General features: G+C 30.9%; 2 protein-coding genes across 5 annotated transcripts in view; one reads left to right on the plus strand and one right to left on the minus strand.

The window, feature by feature from the left end:
* The window catches only part of LOC115875040 (histone lysine demethylase PHF8-like), a 143,645-nt gene extending 123,935 nt beyond the window's left edge, over positions 1-19,710 (minus strand). Inside the window, exon 1 of the mRNA XM_030890374.1 lies at positions 19,673-19,710. The gene's annotated coding sequence lies outside the window, so the exon portion shown is untranslated. The remainder of the gene's footprint in view (positions 1-19,672) is intronic.
* LOC115875041 (forkhead box protein P1-like) overlaps positions 6,578-22,657 on the plus strand; it is a 146,187-nt gene continuing 130,107 nt past the window's right edge. Inside the window, exon 1 of one of the 4 annotated variants that reach the window (XM_030890377.1) lies at positions 6,578-6,918. The gene's annotated coding sequence lies outside the window, so the exon portion shown is untranslated. The remainder of the gene's footprint in view (positions 6,919-22,657) is intronic. The other 3 variants (XM_030890376.1, XM_030890379.1, XM_030890378.1) reach the window with 3 other exon arrangements.

Here is a 22,657-nt window from a genome sequence, read left to right on the forward strand (position 1 = left end):
AACACATACCGTTTTTATTAAATAAAATAACTCGATTACATTTTTTCAGTTTTATACAGTTTTTTTTACAATATTTTGAAGTAATCACTTGTCATCTTGTCAATCAAATATTAAATATATCCTGCTATGCGTTCCAGTTGTACCAACTTATTTCTTTGTAAAATAAAATAAACTACTTTGAAATTAAAATGACAGACACATCTATCACTGTCAAGGATCTTCTCGTTGGACAGACTATAGCAGTGTTATATAGCAAGTGTGGACCGTCCTTTAAACAAATTAATAACATCTCTTGGGGTTGATTAAAAACAGTGTAAAGTCCGCAAAATGGTGCACAAAGATGCCTGAAGTATTTTCCTTATTCTTCGAAGGCGATCGAGATTAAAAGTTTCCCTTTCCCCCGATAGAAACAAGAAAACAACTTGGAGGCCCCTTGGGCGCAGAAACGATTAGAATCCGCCCGGGCCTTAATGAAGTAACGGTTGCCAAAACTTTCCGCCACATTTTAATGTTCTTTTGCGTTTTTATAATGACACGGTTCGTCGCTGGTTGTCTCGTGCTACCAACTTTTCTTATAAAATAAAAGCCAATTGCCGGGGCCCGACGATTCGATATGTACCGCCCAAATTCGAAGATTAGGGCCCGGCCAGCCCTTTGTTCCATTAACTTTATTAATTAGATGTTATTCTTGCTTTTTCCTCTTTTCATAAATAAACTTGCCTTATCGATCTTCCTCGCTTTTATTATGCCGTTCTCAAATCAGCCGCATTTTATATCGTACTAAAAAATCTAATTTTGTCAAACCTCCATCGAAATTATATACAGTGTGCCCAATATAAAAGTTAGCGATGGGAACTATCGAATGAATTAGACTATCGAATGTTTAATGAATGAATGATTTCAACTATCGAATGGTTTTATTCGAATAAAATCATTCATTCATTTGTATACTAAAGCATATGTGACAACCTCGCCGTGCGACTAAATGGTTATCGTTGAGCCACGACTATCGAATGCTTTTGATAAATGAAATTTAGTATTCGTTTGATTTTTGTATGCGTCAGTGCATTATTAGTTCTTCCAAATTATTATAACTTCGCCGTATAAATACTGTGCTATTTTTGCGTTTATTAAAATAGTTAAAATACTAAAATAGTAGTTATTTTTTAATTTTATTTATTGACGATTGTGTGCATGTGCAGGTGGTCAAAATTTTTCCGAAAATTTGTGTGGTTTTCCGTAGTCCGATCTTTCGATTATTTAATTTTATATGGTATATGGCTATTTTTTAATAGGAACTTTTGAGAAGTAGCAATTTTTAAGAGAGATGAGATGAACTTACAATTAATTTTAAAAATACATATTTGTATTTTAGATGTTTTAATAATATGAATTAGTTGAACTTAATAATCATATTTAAGTAATGTGGTTAAGTAAATGGGGTTATCGAACTCAAACTATGGGGTGAGAAAATTAAAATGAAAGTTTTACACGTGCCAATTTAAAAAAAAGTTAACGATGTTTGTATTTTGTTTATGCTAATTCTCTTACATGTAGTTTTTTGCGAAGAAATATTTCATTTATTTTTTAAAGTAAATGCCAGTAAAAGTAAATATAATTTTTAAACAGTAATATAAAGCACCTAATATAAATAATTTTTATTTCTATTTTTCTTCCATTACACTGTATGCTTAGAAAATTAATAAATGTTTATATTTTATGATATTAAAATTTGTTGTTAATATAACAAATTAGTTCTGTAATTATTATTATTATTATTTAATAAACCAACGTTGCCCCCCAAAAAATTTAGAGACTATATTATTTTTAAATAGGATCTAATATAAATAATTTTGACATCTAATTTGTTGTTTATATTTTGCTACTACTTAAAAAAATATTTATATTAAATGATTTTAAATTTTGTTGTTAATAGGTATAACAAATTATTACTGTTATAATTATTTATTAAACCAGTCTTTGCTTAAAAACATTAAAAATCATTTTCCTACATCCAAAATAACAAGTATTATTGCAGTGTAACAACAGAATATTAATAAAAAAATGCAGAATATATAAACATATACTATCCCTAACTAACTAAAGTCAAACAATAATCTTTGCTAATATCAACTAATATCAAAATATGGCAACAGCGCCCTTCATAATGTATTTTCTGTGTAAATACTAGCACCTCAATAAAAAAAATAATGTGTCCTTATCTATATCTGACTCCGCAAAAAATTAAAGATGCCGGCTTCTTTCATAGCATTGCCACCGACCGCTGTCGGGTTTCTCGGAAAGAAACCTACTTCGCCGGGCGACAACTAAAATTCAGTTAATATTTTATTATAATCGATCCTGACGAATAAATGAATTTCATAAATGAATGAATTTTATAAATGAATGGTTTTTGCTGCCGAATTACTAGAATACAATATTTCAAGGCAGATGACGGATCTATTCGATAATTTTTATTCGAATAGTTTTCAACGAATGTTTTCTTACTAACTATCGAATTATTCGAATGAATTGCAACTATCGAATGTTTCGATAGTATTCATTCGATAGTTCCCACTACTAATAAAAGTCCTCTCCTCAGCAATGTAGAATGTAACAAATGTCTGTACCTCTGTGGCGGCTTCATCTCTTCAAAAAAGTCCTACAAAATAAAATAGTTATTTTTTGTAAACACTACTGCGTTAATCCAATGGAGACTAATTGACAGCAGTGGCATAATAATAGTGGCAAAAAAATACAAAGAACAAAGAGAAAACTATTTAAAATATCTAAATGCAACGAAATTCGAGAACACTTTAGTTTTTTTTACAGATGCTTCACAAAAACCGTTGACGTTCTGTTAAAAAAATAAAAAAATAAAAAATAAAAGAAATAATAAAAAAATAAGATTTTTTTCTGAAATGAACCAAAAAATAAACTATAGAGAAAAGATGAACCTAGCTGATAAAATCATTTTTAAATAACCTGCTGTCTTAACATATTCCACAGGGTGTTTCAAATTTTCACCAAAATATCAACATTTTGTTTTCCCTCGTATAATTGACAGATGTGAACTAGAAAATTTTACCATTTTTTTTAAAGTTAAGATGTTTAGGAACTATTCACATAATATCGTCATATGAAGTATTATGTGAATAGATCCAAGAATCAGCTCTTTAAATATTAAGTTTAAAATAGTTTTTGTTTCAATAATAAGAAAATTGTGGTAATACCGTTTATTTAATAGAATGGTTGAATAGATGGTGGTTGCATGGAAACGCGCGAAAGACAAAGGGATGAGGGGTGAAAGGTCAGAGGCAGGTCGGTGCGCTGTTTGCCAAGAAAGTGTACGACAAGTCAGCAAACTTAAAGCTAACTTTAACAACGCTAAAGTGGTTAGTTAGTTATGTAAAAGTACAAATACAAGCCGCGATCCCCCCGGGCTCGAACCCTAAACGTAAACATACACCGTTTCACTTGGCGGATTTCTCTGTAAGAGCTTTCCATGACAATTCCTCCACAACCATATACTTGGAGAAAAAAATAATAGACTTCATTATGTTGAAAAAAAGTATTCTAAAGTGTTCATGAATAGTTGTATTTAGATATTGTAAATAGCTTTTCTTCGGTCTTTTGTGTTTTTTTTGCTTCCGACGACGGGAAGAGATATACTTCCTAGTAAATCACTGCTGACAAGTTGGTCTCCGTTGGATTAACGCAGCAGTTTTTACAAAAATAACTATTTTATTTTGTAGATTTTCTTACAGTGCCGAAATACCCATAGGACTCTTGTGAAGAGATGAATCCGCCACAGAAGATAGAGACATTAATTTCTCATATACCAAATCTATTAATTATATATAGAATGGGGTAAGGTTAAGGCTCATATATTGTAATTCCTCTATCCTTATTATAAATAAAGAAAATCTCTAATACGGCCTAAAAAATATTGCCTCCGAAATCGGCTTTTATAAGCAACTTTTTTCTAAATAGGGTTTTGCACAGTCGATTGAGCTGACAGTAATATCGAGGCTCCGTGGGGTTGATTCCACCCTTAAACTCACATACAGCCCTTATAATAATTTCGCACCTTTGAAGATGATATCGCCAGTATAATCGCATGCAGGGGGCGCAGATCAGCTCTTTTTTCAGGAATCGTTTAATATTAGATAGATCGATAAATCAATCTATTTTTATGTAGTTTCGATTTCTTTTGAAAAGGACTGTATAAATAAGTAAAATTTTCCGAAACAAATATGCATATTTTTCTCTAAAGATGAATTGTAATTGACGTTAAAATTGATGTAAATTCTAAACCGGTCCTGTACAACTACGATATTTCCCACTAATTGATTTTATTTCAAATTTATTTACTTAAGATAAACACAATAATTTGTTGGTGACAAGCGTGGCCTTTTTTTATCTGTAACAAATAAATGTGTAAAAATTGGATGCGTGAATGCGACTGATATGTTGCCTTTTACTGTATTACAACTTTGAGTTCGAGTCTATAAAAAAGTAATAAAGTTTAATTATTTAATAAAATTTCTAGAAATGATGAGTCCCATTAAATTAATAGCGAATTCTACATAAAAAATAGAAATTTTGTAATTAAAATTATATACAAACAATCAAATTTAATCTATATTCCATAATTCAACATTTTCGTTTGTATAGATTTTTTTAAGGAAAGGAAAAAATTGGCGCCGGGGAGGCACGTATAGCCGCCCAAACTAAAATATGTTAATAAAAAATTGGTAGGCAGTTCTTTCAGTTTCAAAGTAAAGGAATTTTTCCAATTTTTTTATCTCAAAAACTGCGACTTTGATTGATTTTTATGTTATTACAAATTTTATTGCAAATATTATTCCTAATCTTAAATTGAAAACCGCGTTTCGCTAGCCACTGTAATTTTGGAGTTACGATTTTTAACCCCCTCCCATCAGACAATGAACAGAGATGGTAGATGTTAGGTAATAGCTTTGAGACTACCTTTCGAGACGCATTGATGTTATTTTGGTTTGTAAATTTTGGTTATTGTGACAAATTATGTTATTAAAAACAAAGTAAATATTTCCTCATTATTTTATTTATTTTCCTCCCTTATTTTCCTGTTGTAATATTCTGTGCTAAAGCTTTTCCTGATTTATTTCATCTGATACTTATATTGTATAACATGTGTATGTATATAATGGATTCGATTTATGCTGTTAATAATTCAAAGCCTCAGTACTTGTACTCAATTCACCACCTCAGTACCTGCAGATGGGGACCAGCTAACTAACAAAACCTCTCTCTAAAAATAATTTAATAAAATAAATAGGGCTATTTACAAATTTCAAGTCAATTGTAAGTCACAATAAAAAATAATTTTAACACAACGTAGGTTCTTTTATTTCATTTAAACTGTTTGTTATACTGCTGGTCAAAATATTACCTCTTCAACTTTGTTGAACAACCCTAGATTATTATACTACAATACAGGGTTAGTCTTAAGTAAGTGAAAATATTTTTCGACTCCAGAAACACGATTATGAGGTTTTTTTCGCGAATTTTCTTTTTGGAAATTTGGATTTTTTTTGGAAATATTTTTAGTTTTCAGTTAAAAAACATACTTTGTTGATAATATGGCAACATAGGTAGTAGATTAAATTTACAAGAAAGAAAATCCAGAAAAAGATCCTAGAGAAAGTGGTTCTCAAAATTTTAACAAAAAATGATTTTTTTTGGAAATTTTCAAAGTAAAATAATTCGGTTATTTGGGATTTATTTGAAAAACGGTAAAGAGAAAATATGTTTCTTTTATCGAGATCTACCAGCCCTCAAAATATTTGCACTTATTTAAGACTCACTGTGTATATTTTATTATTTTTATTAAAAAAATATGATAAAATTAAGTTGGGTTTTGTCATCAGCGTTACAGAATTATTGGAAAAAATTAATAATTAGAGAAAAAATGATAAGATGGAAATTTGGGTGGGAAAAAAGTATATTTTTAGTTTTTAGTTAAAAAACACATTTTGTTGATAATATGGCAACATAGGTAGTAGATTAAATTTACAAGAAAGAAAATCCAGAAAAGATCCAGTGGTTCTCAAAATTTTAGTAAATTATTTTTTTTAGAAATTTTCAAATTAAAATAACTCGGTTATTTTGGATTTATTTGAAAAACGACAAAGAGAAAATATGTTTCTTTTATCGAGATCTACCAGCCCTGAAAATATTTGCACTTATTTAAGACTCACCCTGTATATTTTATTATTTTTATTAAAAAAAAATATAATAAAATTAAGTTGTCATCAGCGTTACAAAATTATTGGAAAAAAAATAATAATTAGAGAAAAAATGGTAAAATGGAAATTCGGGTGGGAAAAAAGTGGAGTCCAGCCCTGTGCTGTGAAAATAAAGGCTTAAAGCGACCGTCAAGGATAATCCACAAATACGTCCCTGCGGGATGATATCCAGCCGACGAGGCAGGTGTAGTTGGTTTGCTTTTGCATTTCTCTAACTCTAAATATAACTGTGTAAACAACATCTCTCATACGGGTGAGGCGAGCGAGCAGACAAGTAAACAGTAAACAACACGGCACATTATGTGTGCCGCATAAGCGTGTACGTATGTATCTGTACGCTCTCAGTATGAATCCAACAACGCGCCGTCAGTTCGGTCGGCTTGCGGAGAGATTCCGAGTCCGTCGCTACTGGTCCGTATTCGGCCGTCGCCCATCCTAACCTCACTTTTCGAAAAGCCCGCTCTTTTATGCGTTACGTAACGCCGCGCGACTTTGCCGCGAGTGACACAAGTGGATGGATTAGTGACAGTTGTTTGACAGGAACTAAAACAACTTCCTCCCTTCGCTGTACTGATTTTGACAATTTTTTTGCGATAACGGTTATGTCTCGTAGGTAACACTGGAAGTAAGTACTCATATTCTCCTTATTCAGAAAAACTAATAAGGTTTAAGCTCTCCTTACTCTTATTCTTACTATTAAAACAAACCAATATCTATCAAAGATAGTTATTGTAACTCGGTCTTGTATTATACTGAAAGAAATTATTCATAATATTCCAAATACTTCACCCTATTCAGGAGAATTCAAACAGTTTAAGTACCTAACTCATATTCTTCCTACTATTTTCTTCTTTTTAGAAAACAAACCAATATCTATCAAAGATAGTTGGAAGTATTTGTAACTCATAAATACAAGAATTTTTAGGACGCCCATGTCTTTTATTATACCGAAAGAAATTATTTATAATGTTCCAAATACCTTCACCTTATTCAGGAGAATCAAAACAGAATAAATACCTAAATGTTATCCAAACTATTACTATTTTCAAAAATTTTGAAAAATTTGGAATTTTTTGAAAAAAAACTTTTTTCAGTTTTAAGTTAAGAAACTAATTTCTGGATAATATGGCAACATAGGGAGTAGATTAAATTTGCAAGAAAGAAAACCCAGAACATATCCAGTAGTTCTCAAAATCTAAGCAAAAAATCGTTTTTTTTAATTTTCAAAGTAAAACAACTCGGTTATTTTGGACTTATTTGAAAAAGGGCAAAGGGAAAATATGTTTCTTTTATTCCCTGTCAGCCCTGAAAATATTTGCCCTTATTTAAGGACCCACCCTGTATATCAGAGATGGTTAGAAGTATTTGTAAGTCATAGATCCAAAAGTCTCTGTATTGAATTAGTGTTTTTTTTATTGAAAATTTATAACAGTTGTTTAATATAAACTAACATCTTGTTTAAATACTTTACTGTCCAAAGTTACTTTCTGATATAATATTCAAGAATATTTTATCAATATCAATATTGTCAATATTAAGTCTTTATTGGTATTTACCGTATATAAATTGTAAATAATTTGAATCTCCCGCAAAAAATACTTCTTCGTCTGAAGGTGGCGACACACGGGCAGGATCGTGATCATTCTGAAACTCATATTCTATATTGACTCAATAAAATTATTTAGCGTTATCAAAATATTTCAAATTAAAGACAGTGAAAAATCATGAAGGAAATAAGTTTATTCACCGGAATCAATATATTGATCTTAAAATTGTGATTGTTGCTTCCGCCAACGGTGTAACAATTGTATTTTATTAGCAATAAAAAATTGTTTTATTAATTATTATTCATAAAATATTTATGTATGACATTGTCACGAAATAATAATGATTTTTTACGTAAATATATTTAATTTAAATCTGTACTAGATAAAATCTTTGTTTGTCAAGGCTAAATAAACCAAAAAGTCTTTGTATCTGAAACTTTCTCCTCAGAAACTTGGAAAAGCATTAAAAAGTTTGTTTTTATATAAACACATAAAGTGGAAAATAAAATTTTATTTGACAGTCCCGACTTTGAAAACTATATTTCCGTCGAGAAAAGAAGAGTTTTTATGTATATTTCTATATATTTATGTTATTTATTATAACGAAAATGTTAATATTTGTCAGCTAAACACCTTGATGCCACGTGTAAAGTTTTGTAGACAAAAACTAATAACATTTTTACTTGAACAATAATAATTTATTTAAGTAAACATTTGAATATTTTATTATGTTGTTAACAGCTTCATTAAACAATTCGCTTTATTCATGTACACATAAATTTGTGTATCTGCAAACATATTATATAAGCTTGCAAGGCATATCTTAAATATTAATGCGAGTTTCTTTAAATTAGAATAAATTAAAAAACGTTAATTAATGAGGACGTTTAGATTCGCGAGATATTTTTTAGGATTTTTTTTACCTACATACGTTTTGATGTTTCAAGAATAATATTTTTTTTTTATTTATAAGTTATAATAAACGTACATATATACAAAACGTGACAAATCTGTTGGCAAATACGGTAGGTACGTGTATATTATTTATTTATTATTAAAAATACATTTAATCTGTAAAACAATGGAAGTCAACAGCCTATTGTTTTTTTATCGTATTTATTTGTGAATTTCGAAGGAAACTAAAAATTACAAAACCAGTTGTTTCCTTACGTTGACGTATAGGCCACGACGAAACCCAGGCTCGGTTCTTTTTATTTGATTTTTCCACACTTTTTTACGTGGAGCAGTACAAACACAAAAATGTCACCCCTCAAAATGTCACTGTAAACAAAATCAAACAGCCTTCCAACTCTTTTTTCAAATGTGAACGAGCAATCGCCACAGTGGCGTGGCAAACCCTTTTTATTCTTCTTTTTCAACAATCGATCAGATTTATTCCGAAAAATATCGTATCTCTCTTAAGCCCCGGCTACACATAACGTTTAACCTGTCAGATAAGACGGTTTAAAAACTAGACTATACTGTCGAAGTTTTTTTCCTGCGGTTTTATTAATTATAGCAATGGGTTTAGTGAATATCAAAAGAAAAAAACACGAAATTCTACCGCAAATGGACATTGTGAAATATGTTAAAAATCATGAAGTATCATAAGTAAATATTATAATTATTCTGTTTTTTTTTTATATACAAAACTAGAATATTATTAGTTTTATAATACTAGGTATTTATGTTAGGGAAGTTCTTCTTTTTTAAAAGCCTCGGTATATATTTATTTTGTAGGCCCCTTTGCCCTATAAGTAAATAAAACGGCATCTGGCGTACCTATCTGAATCTAGGGCCGGGCCGCGGACCTTTTATGTTTTCAACTGCTCTGTTTTCTCATAGGCTGCAGACAAACAAAAAAGGAAAATAGAACAACAAAAACAAGCCTAGAATAATACGAAGTGAGACACACATTTTAGGAACGTTTCGGATTTCAAAACACAGCTCCGAACTGTCACGTTTGTCGACGTGTTTTTCTTTCATTTGTAAGAAAGGAAACGGAATAAATCTTATACCTGCATCTATCCCAAAACACTCTATATAACATTTTCTATTCTAAAGCCCAATGATATATCAACAAATACATATATACAGATATGGCCAAAATTATTGTATCTCCTAATATATACTCGTACTTATGAAAATTGGCGATTTTCGTCATGTCACCATTTTTTTATGGTATGGAAAAAAGTCGAAGATTTTGTCTATTTTTTACACATTTTCAAAGGCCTTAGAAAAATAGTAAACATCGTCATAAAATCTTGAAAGTTTCAGCATTTATTAGGAAATTTTATGTAGATTCAAAATATATACACCTTTGAAACCTTAGGTACCTAGGCTTTGTGATAAAATTTATTTCGTGGACCCTTGTTTTTCAGCCATTTTTGATGAATGCTAAAACGTCCCCTATATCTATTACTGTTGTAGGACTACAGTGGCCTATATTTTCTTATTCTGCACCTTTTAATTAATAAATAACAGCAGTTTCAACAAAATTCCTGATATGACGAAAATCGACAATTTTCATGAGCATATGCATGGAAAAAAGTCCCAATTTTTGCCTATTTTTTACACATTTTCAAAGACCTTAGAAAAATAGTAAACATCGTCATAAAATCATGAAAGTTTCAGCATTTGTAGGAAATTTTATGTAGATTCAAAATATATACACCTTTGAAAGCTTAGGTACCTAGGCTTTGTGATAAAATTTATTTCGTGGACCCTTGTTTTTCAGCCATTTTTGATGAATGCTAAAACGTCCCCTATATCTATTACTGCTGTAGGACTACAGTGGCCTATATTTTCTTATTCTGCACCTTTTAATTAATGAATAACAGCAGTTTCAACAAAATTCCTGATATGACGAAAATCGACAATTTTCATGAGCATATGCATGGAAAAAAGTCCCAATTTTTGCCTATTTTTACACATTTTCAAAGGCCTTAGAAAAATAGTAAACATAGTCATAAAATCATGAAAGTTTCAGCATTTGTAGGAAATTTTATGTAGATTCAAAATATATACCTTTGAAAGCTTAGGTACCTAGGCTTTGTGATAAAACTTTGTTTGAACTGTTTTTAATGAAGGCTAAAATGACCCCTATATCTATTACTGTTGTTGTATGACTACAGTGGCCTATATTTTCTTATTCTGCACCTTTTAATTAATGAATAACAGCAGTTTCAACAAAATTCCTGATATGACGAAAATCGACAATTTTCATGAGCATATGCATGGAAAAAAGTCCCAATTTTTGCCTATTTTTACACATTTTCAAAGGCCTTAGAAAAATAGTAAACATAGTCATAAAATTATGAAAGTTTCAGCATTTGTAGGAAATTTTATGTAGATTCAGAATATATACCTTTGAAAGCTTAGGTACCTAGGCTTTGTGATAAAACTTTGTTTGAACTGTTTTTAATGAAGGCTAAAATGACCCCTATATCTATTACTGTTGTTGTATGACTACAGTGGCCTATATTTTCTTATTCTGTACCTTTTAATTAATAAATAACAGCAGTTTCAACAAAATCCGTGATATGACGAAAATCGCCAATTTTCATGAGCATATGTATGGAAAAAAGTCAAAGTTTCAAAGGCCTTAGAAAAATAGTAAACATAGTCATAAAATTATGAAAGTTTCAGAATTTGTAGGAAATTTTATGTAGATTGGGAATATATACACCTTCGAGGGTTTAGGTACCTTGGCTTTGTGAGAAAATTAATTTTTCGGACCCTTGTTTTTGTAATATTATTGATGATGGTTAAATCTTGGCAAAAACTTTAAAAAAAATCGATCTCCCTCACAGAATCCCCAAATCTTTCCAATAGATAAAACCGCAATAATTTTGGCCATGCCTGTATATTTCTGTCGATAAACCTAACACAGAAAACTGTTTTATAAATTCCAGTTTTCTGAATTGGAGTCTCGAGAAACTATTTCAAAACAACTAATGCGGTATTCAAGTGTAGTAATTTCAAATTTAAGATTTGACGAAAACAATTCTAAATATAAACACAAGTGTGTTTATAATTTTGTTTATGTTCAGTGGTGTCGAGCGATGGGTCGACCGTCTAAATATTACAAATGATTATTCCGTTAAAAATAGAAACTTTCTAAGAATAATGTGTCTTTTTTTTAGTGTTGGATAATGTAGTGGATGAAGCTAGAACTATATTCATTTTTATTATAATTTCTAAGAGAGACTTGAGCCTCAGAATATAACCGCAGATTATACAGGGTGTCAAAAAAAGTAAATTCGGTGGGTAATTCTACAGATAAAAATAAAACGAAATGTTCCTATAAACATATGCTTTAAAATGCGTTCCAAAGAAGTTACAGCTCTCGAAGGGTTAAATAAAAATAATATATTTTGTTTATTTTTAAGAACATTTATAAACTTTTTTTCTTGAATTTTGGTACCTACTCTTAGACACATTTTAATGCCAAAGCGAATGGCGATAATGTAAAATTCCGTAACAGCCCTGAACAGGTACTATCCATTAGGGTAGAGAGTGCTAATGGCGGTACTTCTTTTATCCTTAGAATTTCAACAAATAATGAGAATTAGAGCTAGGATTTTTTTATGTAAAAAAGGTTCTCTTCGTTTAGTTTGAAACGGTGAACGGTTTTTTGCTACCCTGTATATAGGTGAATTATATATATAATGCCTATTGAAACATCAATAAGGACAAATAAATAGACTATCTTGTAACTTATCGATTATAGCAAGTCAAATTCGCATAAACAGATCTGCTTTATTTCATATGAGCCTTTACTGTTTGGTAACTATTTCCGAACAAAATAAAAATAAACCCGGAGGCCTTCTTTTTTCCTGAAAAATTCTAGCCGGCCCGAATAAATTAAATAGATATTGTTTATGTATTTTCATTCCCGGATCATTTGCTTTACATTAACTTTATATACCCATTTAACTGACATACAAATTTTCTTTTAGTAAATACACAAATTCAACGGAAAATACACAAACCTTCAGTTTTATTAGTTAAGGATTCCGTCTTGTTTCGCAATGCCAGACAATTTCTTGTTTGCTCAAATATTTAATATTGTTAATTTGTTAGTTTTCGTGCAAAAAAGAGTTGTATTAATGTGATAATTAATTGTTTTTTCTTTCTTTAAACCTCGACGATGTGCGACACTGGACTTTTTGTAATGTGGAAGCATGATGCCAAATGAACGGTATTATGTAAGTTTTGTTTACCGTTTATTATTTCTCTTAATAATTTTACGAGAAATAGGTAATAGATAATCTGGTAGCACTTCTGCCAAATTTCGCAGCCTAAAAAAATTTTAAAAATATGGTTAAGTATTGAAGTTCTGGAAAAAAAGTTAATGAACTCTTTGGAGTAAAGATTAGCCCTCCCAAAAAAAGGGAAAGTATAAGCTAAATCAATTTCGAAAATATTTCCCCATAATTTTATTCATTAAAGAATTCGATTGTGCCTGAACGGTTCACAGGGTGAAAAAAAATTGTAATAGCTCCGTGCCAATGGCTTGCTGGCTATATTTTGCTTTTATTTTCCTCTTACAGGGGATTAAGTCTCCCCTAATGACCTTGAAATTGCTACTTTCCCAGATCGACAGGGTGAGAACAATCATAATTATTAACCTATTTTCGAAAAAATTACCATGTTTGGCTATTTTTTACACATTTCCAAAAGCCTTAAAAAAATAGTAGACATAGTCACAAATTAACTACAACAGATGCGAAAGAACACCGAATTCCGCGTTCAGGTTTCTGTGGCCTTCAGAAAGAGTTCATAGACAATCCGCATCAATGTATAGTTTGGGTGAAAATAATCTGCACCAATATATTATCGAGGCATATAATCTCTCAGTAATTTAATAGATTGCTCGTCATATTATATCAGTTCGTAGGAGATTAGGAAAAAAAAGATATTTATAGTATGAAAAATTAATTTATTTAACAAAATTTAATTAAAGATGTGACAAAATAGTTACTTTTCTATTGGTTCTATCGGACTTTTTTCGACTATATAAATCTTTATTTTTTGTAAACTTTAATGCATAAAATATTTTCAATCTAATAAATAATTTAATGATGTAAATAAGACGAAATTTCTCACATGGGTGGTCAAATTCTATAGTTTTCATTATATCAAACAGCCTCTGAATGTTTTCTTCAGTGCAAAACTCATCAAAATTTAATATAAATAATTTTTCCAGCATGTAAATAAAATAAACAAATTTTTCCACTTTCATGATCAAAGGCTTTTAAATGGGTAAATAATTTCGAGTTATCCAGAGATTCGGATTCTTTTGCAAATTTTAGACAAATATCACATTGATGTATTTGAAGACCCTTTTTAATGATGTAGTCAAACATAATTAAAGGCATTTTGAGTTGAAAACATTTCTCAGAGGCTGTTTGATATAATGAAAACTATAAAATTTGACCACCCATGTGAGAAATTTCGTCTTATTTACATCATTAAATGATTTATTAGATTGAAAATATTTGATGTATTAAAGTTTACAAATAAAGATTTATATAGTCGAAAAAAGTCCGATAGAACCAACCAAACTATTTTGTCACATTGTTAATTAAATTTTGTTAAATAAATTAATTTTTTATACTATAAATATCTTTTTTTTCCCTATAAATAAACACATTTGTATTATATAAATAAGATATACAAATTACCAAAACTTAGAAATAACAGTTCAAAAGTTCAACAAAAATCCTACACGCGTTTAAAAAGAAACATATAACCACGCACTATGTCACTCCAGCAAGCGAATACGACACAGCATGGGTTTCCGGACTAAACGACTGGTGTATTTACACCACTCAATAGGCGTGTCGGGTTTGCCGAACGGTTTCCCATGCAGTCGCTTTCTTTCGCATCTGTTATAGGTAATTTGTGACATAGTTTTTTGTGACACATTTTTGAAAATTTCTGCATTAGAAGGAAATTTTATGTAGATTCAGAATGAGTTGAACCTCTGAAGAGACTTAGCTACCTTGGCTTTGTGAGAAAATTGTTTTTTTGGACCCTTGTTTTTCAGCTTTTTTTGATAAAGGTTAAAACGTCTGCTATATGTATTACTATTCTCGTAGGATTACAATGGTCTACATTTTCTTATTCTGCACCTTTTAATGTACTGTTCTCGTAGGATTACAATGGCTTACATTTTCTTATTATGCACCTTTTAATTAGTAAATAACAACAGTTTTAACAAAATCCATCACATGACTAAAATCGTATGGAAAAATGTAGAAAAATTGACCAGTTTTGGCTATTTTTTTACTAATTTTCAAAGGCCTTAGAAAAATAGCACACGTAGTCATAAAATTACGAAAATATCAGCATTTGCAGGAAATGTTATGTAGATTACTGTAAATAAACAAACGATTTGTTTACATTTTGTTTGTATATGTTGGGTCAAAGCATCTTAATGCATAATAACGAAGAACACGAAAGAACGTAGAGAAGGTGTTAACAATGGTCAACCCTGTATAAAAGCCTGGTGGCATCTCAGACTTAACCACTAATTGGTAACAGCTCGCCTCAACAAGGAAAAATGTTAAATATTCTAGTTCGACCCTCTTTGATTCCGACCGTTAGGGGGCGTTTTGGTTAAATCCCCACTGTGAGACACAAAAATGCTTGCTTAGTTCAGCATTCTTCTGATCTCTCTATACGTATAAAGTAATCAACGGGCCACACTGCGTATCAGGTTCTTATTTCTCTTTCACACTTTGAAAATACGAGAGTTGTCTTTTATATTTAGCATATAGAAACATAGTAGGCGCCTGTCAACATCTATCAAATGTCAAAATTAGCTGCCATCTTTACTTGACATTAAAGTTTTAGACTGCTTCGTTTAAAGCTAACTGAATTTTTGAAGTTTAGCCAAAAAAATTTTCGCTGAATAATCTTTCATAATTTTCCAAAACAATTGTCTCAACAAGAATGGCTTGAAGAGTTGGTTTCTGTTTTCGGCAATGAAGCCCCACATCAGTCAACAATTTCTCGTTGGTATGGTGAATTTAAACATGGACGGATTGGTCATAACGACGATCCAATAACAGGTCTTACGAAACGTCAGTCACCCAAGAAGAGTCAATGCTATACGTAAGCTGATCCAAGAAGATCGACATATGTCACATATCGTGAAATTTAATCATCACTGAGTATTGCAAAGACCTCAATTCAAAAACTTTTACATGAAGAATAATTATTACAGTTGGGGGTTGGAACCTTTGCTGTTACAACAGCAAAATAAAATACTAAATCACCACAATACACCAAAACACTTTTACTTTTACACTGGACGCGCGTTTCGCTAACTGTGTTATCATCAGGAGATGATTAAATTAAGTTTTAATAAACTGAGTTTTAATCATCTGCCGATGATGGGTTTCGCTAACCATGTAGCGAAACGCGCATCCAGTGTATAAGTAAAAGTCTTTTGGTGTATTGTAGTAATTTAGTGTTTTATTTTGATATAGAGTTATATAGAAAAAAATACTTGGATACGGCATTTGTTGATGGAAGAACAGAAAACAATAATTAGAGCCAAATTGGTGACAAAAAACTCAACACTGGTTTAACGCAGGCAACTCAATAATATTGCAATAATTCCTCTGCAAGATCAAAAAATTGTTACTACTGATTGGTACATTACTTTAACAAAAATTAAGAATGAACTCCGTGGACAAAGGTTCCACTCCTCAGAAGATGCAGTCAACGCCTTCAAAAACACAAATTTCGAGATACCAATAAGCAACTAGAATAGTTGCTTTCAGAATTGGTTCCAACGGATGCAAAATTGCATTTCTCTTCGTGGAGAATAATGTTTAAAAATTATCTACTGTTTTTTTTCTACCTCTATATGCAAAATATAAAAGACAACCCTCATAGTAAGTAACTTTTGAAAGAACGGGTGATTTTTTGAGGTTTACTACAGTTCCATTGTTGTTTTTATTAAATTTTTCATATTTCCTTCTGCAGGGCTATGTGAGAAATCCCGATTGCTTGGTGGCGCCCTCGCACATAAAAGAGCTACGGGTAAAAAATTAAAGGAACATATTAGGGGTCTTATCTGGAGAGTGTTTAAGCTTTCGAGGCGATATTTAGCACCCTATACGCTAAAGGCTTTAAGCATAATAAATTTCCTTATAAGAAAGCATTTTTGTCAGCAATAATTTGCACAATCGTGGAATTTAAAGCCCACCCACCCTTATAACCTGCTCATTTCATAGTATTTTTTATTAAGAGTTTTTTTATTAAGTTTTTTCTAGACTACTTAGACAGGATATGTTTCGATACTTGCCGAGTTGAACATTTTACCAACATAATAAAGTTTTTTTCTTTTTTTATTAAAGTCTTTAATTTTTGAAGTTAAAGAATAAAATATACAAGATATGTATATATATATATAATATATTTATAAACGTTCTACGTCTATATATGCCATCTCTCCATGCACCGTCTCCGATAGATCTTTCCTCCATAAACGTGTGCAATCCCTGCACCTGCCAACTTCTTCTCGGTCTACCCGGTCAACGTCTTCTTCCTGCCATCTCTTCCATTTATAATTGCTCCGGGATTCTTATTTCTGCCATTCTTTGGACATGCCCGTACCCAATGAGTTGACTGTTCTTTATGTCGTCCACTATCGTATGTTTAACTTCCATAATCTCTCTTATGCGTTCATTAGTTATTCGCTCGAGTCTTGATTTTCCTGCAGGTTTCCAGTTTATAATTTGCTTTGGGATTCTTATTTCTGCTATTCTTTGGACATGCCCGTACCATATGAGTTGACTGTTCTTTATGTCGTCCACTATCGTGTGTTTAACTTCCATAATCTCTCTTATGCGTTCATTAGTTGATCTTCTGATCTTCTCCAAAAATCCATCTCTGTAGCTTCCAGCATTCGTTTTGTTGTTTCCTTAATTGGCCAGACTTCACAGCTGTACGTGGTTATACTCTTTATGATGCTAATGTATATTAGAGTTTTGTTCTTGTTGTTTATGCTTCTGTCCCACAGTATCCCATTCAATACCGTGATAGCATTTCTTCCAAGTTGGTTTCGTTCTTTAATTGTTGTATCCAACAGTCCATCATTTGTGATTTGCATACCCAAATATTTGTATTTTGTGCAGCACTTCATTTTCTTCCCTTCTTCTAGTATTAGATCTTGTTGTTCTCCTCCGATACACATATATTCTGTTTTGTTAGTATTGATCTCGAGTCCCCATTTCTGATATTCTTCTATAAACTTACGTGTCATATAATTTATGTCATCGTAATCTTGTGCTATGATCACCTGATCGTCCGCGAAGCAAAGTGTGTAGAGCATGTTATCCCCTATGGGTACTCCCATATTTCATATTTTGCTTCCAACCTTGGAGAACTTGTTCGAGATATATCTTGAACAGTGTTGGTGAAATACAGCACTGCTGTTTCAGACCTTTGGTTCCAGTAAATCCAAGGGGAACGCTGTGGTATGACTTCTGCAGGTCCACGAACACAAGATGTAGCTCTTGGTTTATATTGCTCTTTACTTATTACTTGAGTGACTGTAAATAAGTGGTCCACCGTCGATCTTCCGGCTCCTAAATCCTGCTTGTTCTTCGGCTTCTATTTCTTGGTATTCGTTTTCGATCCTATTTGTCAAAATTTTTCCATATATTCTACTCACAGTGGCTGTTACTGATATTCCCCTGCAGTTTTCGCACTTAGTACGATCTCCCTTTTTGTATATAGTTGAGAGGTAAGCCTCATTCCATTCTTGTGGCGCATCCGTTCCGTTTATGCAGTCCTGGAATATCTTCCTTAAGTGTTCGTACAGTTTTTTCGGTCCTGATTTAATTAACTCTGCCGGTATATTTCCCGGTCCGGGTGCTTTACGATTTTTTAGTAAGGTAGATGCCTTAATTACTCCGTCCATTGATATTCTAATCGGGGATCCCATTGTTCTTATATTTGTCGTCACGTCAGGGCAGTCCATAAATTCGACTCTATTTTCCGTCATAAGATTTTCCATGTATCCTTCCCATTTTTGTGGTGTAATCGGGGAGATGATTTCTTTGCCTTTTCCCTTTCTGACATTTTTTATAAATTTCTAACTTTCTGTGCTTCTTCTACCTTCTACATATGTGTTTAGTTGATTACACTTCTTTTCCCATATCAGATTTTTCTTCTGGCATATTTCTCTTCGTACTTTAGCTTGGGCTTTTTTATATATTAGTTTGTCTTCGATCTTCATGGTGCTCAAGTATTTTGTATATTTGCGTCTTTTATCCTCTATAATATCCTGTATATCCAAGTCCCACCAGTAAGGCTTCCTTTTCCTTTCATTATTGTCGATCGTACCCAGGACCTCAGAAGCTGCTTTGTGTATGCATTCTTTGATATAATAATATGTAACATGTAAAAAAAAGAATCAAACCAATTTAAAAAAAGACCTAAATTTAGCTGTGAACGTATGTTACACAAAATAGTAGACAAGACCAACAAAAAATGAGTGCGTTACAACCACATAACCAGTATTGACTTTTATTAACATTTTCACTAAAATCACGAATGCACGATTTTAATTTAGTATTAATATTCAAAATATGCTTTGGAGGTCCTTCTTCAATAGTTTTTAATTTTTCTAAATACACCATAGAATTGAAGGATGATTGCAAAATTATTTTTATTTAACAGCCGCACTCAGAATCAGTCATCGCGACGAGCGACGATATTGATACCGCGAACGAGATGTGTTTAAAAAATCGCATCACCCACCAAGATTTTCAAAATTTTAAGACCGCGTTTTATTCTATACCTTACCTTAAATTTGGCGATTCATTATTTGTTTATTTACGAGGGTTCTCTTGACTGTTTATTACCATTCTAAGATCAGCACGAACCCCTGTTCTGTAGAATCAGCAAAGTCTGGTCTGCAAGAAAACAAAGTATATAATTGGTAAAACAACAACATATTATATCTTACGACTTTTTAATATAGAAAGCAAAGATCAGCAGTTGAAAAAGGCCTGAGTCAAGAGAGCCGGGAAAAATTCAAGTCGTTTTTGTTTTAATATGGCACGTCGACATCATATATGACTATTTACCCTTTTGCAGGTGTCAATGTTTTCTTTCAAATCTCACGACAAACACGTACTTGTGCGTCTTTCAAGGATAAACAGCCCGTACTGTCTAGATGTGTTTAATTTGAAACATTTCTACAAATCCCCTGTTCCTGAGAAATGCGCCTTCATAAACAGTGAAAAGAGTTTGGAGTTTGTTATATAAAAAAACGAGTAAAAGACAACAAGGCCTTTCTTATCTTTCACCTTACAAGGAAGAAAAGCTAAAAAAATAACGCTTAGAGCTGCAAGCTTTTATTTTATAAATAAAACACGAGAAGAAAACAATATCATTTTACTAATTCATGGTATTAATTTTGTATTAATGTTTTTGAAGCACTTAGATAAAATATTAAACATACACAAAAAAATTATGAAAATGTGAGAATATGTAGGAAATTTTATGTAGATTCAGAATATACAGGGTTGTTCACCACATACGACACGGAGTATTGTAGCTAAACGATGAGATTTTTACAAATTGTAAGATTTGGGTTCGATGAAGGACTATTAGAGGTACAATTTAAAAGTAATTTTACAAGATACAGAGTGTCCCAAATAAGTAAAAAATATCAAAGTTGTATTTTTTTAAATGGAACACCCTGTATATTATTACATTTTTAGTTTCTACGATTAAAATAAAGGTAAATTTGATTATGATTTATTATACTTAAACCTACCGTTTTTGAAATATTTTCAATTTTGTGAAATTGCTGTAAAAATTTTAAGGCTTCATTTCTCCAAGGGTATCAAAGTTTTTAAAACTAAATATTTACTGAAGTTTATTTACTGATCAGTTATTGTGTTGCAATTATAAAAATAATACTACCTTATACAGAGTGTCTAAAAATTTATTTTAAATAATTATTAGCTTCAAACGGCAATAACTTGTTTTATTTAAATGGAACACCCTGTATATTTTACGAGAATCAGATGCACAATTTAATTGTCTATCAAATTATATTATACCATTTTTTACCTATCTCTTTAAGTTGCCGTAGAAAATGCATTTTCTTGTAATTTAGAACTTAATTATCAATATACCCATGGACTATTGACATTTTAGATTATTTTTAAAGATGTACCAAATTTTTAAAGAGTACAGATACTAATATTGTCGATATAACTTATTTATTTTATTAAAAAATAAAAAAAAACTGTTTAAATATTTGTTAAAGAGGACCAATTAATATGATTCCAGTATTCAAACTACATTAACTGACTGTTTGCGTTGATTAATAATAATTGCTCCAAATACTAAAAAACTGAATTTTGTATGGGCATTAGACAGTGTGATAAAAAGTAACACCTTAAAAATGATATTTCATTTTTTAATAAATGCTTATTTATTGATTTCTGACTCAAATCCACATTTATTTATTAGTATATGGGCGGAAATAATGGTGTTATATTTAATTAATGGTATACTCTTTTATAAAGATTTAAATAGTTTTCTATTTACATACAAATGGGCTAGTAATATTATCGTTTTGCTAAAAACGATAATATTACTAGTCTGTACATTTTGTACATTTGTTGCTTTAAAACAATCTAAAATGTCAATATTCCATGGATATATTGATAAATGAGGTCTAAATTATAAGAAAATGCATTTTCTACGAAAACTTGAAGGGGTAGGTAAAAATGGTATAATACAATTTGATGAACAATTTAATTGTGCATCTGATTCTCCTAAAATATACAGGGCATTCTATTTAAATTAAAGAAGTTATTGCCGTTTGAAGCTAATAATTATTTAAAATAAATGTTTAGACACTCTGTATAAGGTAGTATTATTTTTATTATTGCAACACAATAACGGATCAATAAATAAACTTCATTAAATATTTAGTATTAAAAACATTGATACCCTTGGAGAAATGAAGCTTTAAAATTTTACTGCAATTTCACAAAATTGAAAATATTTCAAAAAACGGTAAGGTTTAAGTATAATAAACCTTAATCAAATTTACCTTTATTTTAATCGTAGAAACTAAAAATGTAATAATATACAGGGTGTTCCATTTAAAAAAATACAACTTTGATATTTTTTATTTATTTGGGACACTCTGTATCTTGTAAAAATATTTTTAAATTGTAGCTCTAATAGTCCTCCAACGAACCCCAAACTTACAATTTGTAAAAATCTCATCGTTTAGCTACAATACTCCGTGTCGTATGTGGTGAACAACCCTGTATACAGTTTTGAAGGCTTAGAACCTCTTGGCTTTGCGAGAAAGTTAATTTTTCGGATCCTTGTTTTTCAGCTATTTCTGAAAAGGTTAAAATATCTCCAATATCTATTGCTGTTCTCGTTGGACTACAATAGCCTACATTTTCTTATTCTATACTTTTTAGTCAGTAAATAACAGCAGTTTTAACAAAATCAGTGACATGACGGAAATCATCAATTTTTCATGAGCTAATTTTTGGCTTTTTTTACATATATCAAAAGGCCTAAGAAAAATAGTAAACACAGTCATAAAATCATGAAAGTTTCAGAATTTGTAGAAAATTTTATGTAGATTCAGAATATATACAGCTTTGAAGGCTTAGATACCTTGGCTTTGTGAGAAAATTAATTTTTTAGACCCTTATTTTTCAGCTATTTTTTATAAAGGTTAAAAAGTCTCCTACATCAATTACTATTCTCGTAGGACTACAATAGCCTATATTTTCTTTATTC

The sequence above is a fragment of the Sitophilus oryzae genome, unplaced genomic scaffold (assembly GCF_002938485.1).
Source record: "Sitophilus oryzae breed Bouriz unplaced genomic scaffold, Soryzae_2.0 scaffold_1318_pilon_pilon, whole genome shotgun sequence".
In the NCBI taxonomy this organism is placed as follows: Eukaryota; Metazoa; Arthropoda; class Insecta; order Coleoptera; family Curculionidae; genus Sitophilus; species Sitophilus oryzae.